We start from the raw sequence: 2,500 nt of genomic DNA on the forward strand, positions 1-2,500 counted from the left end.
CCCAAATCCCCCGTTATCTCGCCCCGTCTTCCTCCTTAACCTACGTCAGGCGCTTGATTAATAGATAAGACAAACAACGTATGTGGAATTATGTCAGGACACCCTTAAAATTTTTGATTACTCGTCTGCTATGAAGGGTTGGTTTAAAATATTGGAGAGAGAGAGAGAGAGAGAGAGAGAGATTTTTACATCATTCAGTCATATTAAAAATACTCAGAATATTTATAAACATCCACATAATTATTGTTTTGTTTTATGATTGGAAACCGCAGTGCCATTATTTTACTTATTATTTAATCATACGGAATCACTTAGCACACGTCGACTAGCAATTTATTTTACTTAGCACACGTCGACATGGGATTTATTTTATCTCATCCTTTTTCGACCTGGCTTCAGTTTCTCTGTTAGTTTTGGTAGTTTTATTTTGTTCTGATGTATTGATGTAGTAGTAATAGTGGTATCAATAGTAGTAGTAGTACCATATTTAATATTATTATTATTATTATTATTATTATTTCGTATTCATCATTACTATCATTTTTAACAGTTCTTTTATTTCTCCTCTTCCTCCTCCCCTTCCTTCTTCTCCTCCTCCTCCTCCTCCTCCCCCTCCTCCTCTTTTTCTTAGTGTTCAGTCTGTTATCATAATTTCCCTTCAGTAATTTCATTTTACGTTTTATAACTGAAAAGCCATTAATGAAGGAAATATTGCAAATTAACATGCCAGTGTGTGTGTGTGTGTGTGTGTGTGTGTGTGTGTGTGTGAGAGAGAGAGAGAGAGCAGGGGGGAGGGGGCATGTTCGGATAACCGGGATGATTTATACGTCAGAATATTTATACAGAAAATAAAATCAGGAATTTGACATATATACATTTATTTCTTGATTTATTTATGTTTTAGGCCATATAGGAGTAATTTATATATTGAGAATTTATATCTGTATGTCTGTGACTGAATGGATTTATGTGAGACAGAAATATTAATGTATATAGTGGATTTATATACCAGAATAGATGTATAAACTGTATATAAGAATGGAAGAGTTTATATGATAGGATTATTATACGTATCTACAAGTGACTGGATTTATATAACAGGCGTAATGTATATAGTGGATTTATATATCTTTAAAAATGTATTTAGCTATAGGATTGGTGCTGAGTGGAGGCGTATTAATAGGGTGTGAAGAGGAGTGTATATATTTACACGTACATATATAAATTGATATAAAGAGATGCTGCTTTTTACTTTCCTCTTGTTATATTGTGCACTGTGTAAGTTATTGTTGTTGTCTGTTTATCTATCTGTCTATCTATCTATCCATTTATCTACCTGTCTGTCACCTGACTCTTTGTCTAACTGTCTGTCTGTCAGTCTGTCTGTCTATCTGTGGCTGTCTATCCGAGTCAGCCTGTTAATTTATCCATGTATCTGTCTGTCTATCTCCACAGCATATATAATGTATTGTAGTCATATACAATATATATATTTATACATGTACGGAGAGAGAGAGAGAGAGAGAGAGAGAGAGGCTAAAGAAAATCCAAAAACATAGGCACTAATAAACATGCACCCGGTGGTCTACAGGCTTAAGTTCCCTTCTGCATTCCACCAGCATCCTTTCGGGGGATGGGGAGGGAGGGAGCTAAGGGACGTTTATATAACCAGGCAGCCCCACCAACCAGCCATATCAGTGCCACCACGTGAAGGCGTCACTCCCCATCCCCCCCCTCAAAAAAAATAATAATAATAAAAACGTCAGTCATATAGAAGTAAAAAAACAATAGCAATTATTTGTGAAAAATTTGGGGGCATTGATAACGAGAATGAAAAACACATTGTATACACGACACGGTTGGCAATAGCGTGTGTGTGTGTGTGTGTGTGTGTGTGTGTGTGTGTGTGTGTGTGTGTGTGTTTCCTAACGCCGCATCCTGTCAGGAATGGCAATGAACAAGAGCCTATTATGTATGTATGTATCTGTATATCTATCATACACACACACACACACACACACACACACACACACACACACACACACACCTCCCTGTCATACATTCTTGTTGTTTCAGCAAATTCCGTCATGTTTTTGATATATATATAGGACAAGCCTGTGATTTAGAACCCCCCCTCTCTCTCTCTCTCTCTCTCTCTCTCTCTCTCTCTCACACACACACACACACACACACACACACACACACAGTAGCCAAAAAACACGGCATTATTTCCACTTCTTTCCAACAAAAATTCGCCTTTTTTCAGATTAAATGATTTTTCTGAATTTCTTTTTGCCTTTTTAGTGTGTGTGTGTGTGTGTGTGTGTGTGTGTGTGTGTGTGTGTGTGTGTGTGTGTGTGTGTGTGTGTGTGTGTGTGTGTGTGTGTGTGTGTGTGTGTGTGTGTGTTTGTGTGTGTGTGTGTGTGTGTGTGTGTGTGTGTGTGTGTGTGTGTGTGTGTGTGTGTGTGTGTGTGTGTGTGTGTGATGGTTATTATTAGTA

The 2,500-nt window shown here is 37.5% G+C and overlaps 1 protein-coding gene across 1 annotated transcript in view; it reads left to right on the plus strand.

Moving 5' to 3' along the window:
* The window catches only part of LOC145411150 (zwei Ig domain protein zig-8-like), a 74,155-nt gene that overhangs the window by 44,982 nt on the left and 26,673 nt on the right, over positions 1-2,500 (plus strand). The gene's annotated exons all lie outside the window — the stretch shown is intronic.

Source organism: Coenobita brevimanus, chromosome 88, assembly GCF_032717465.1.
Source record: "Coenobita brevimanus isolate Jiangsu-jjx chromosome 88, ASM3271746v2, whole genome shotgun sequence".
Taxonomy (NCBI): Eukaryota; Metazoa; Arthropoda; class Malacostraca; order Decapoda; family Coenobitidae; genus Coenobita; species Coenobita brevimanus.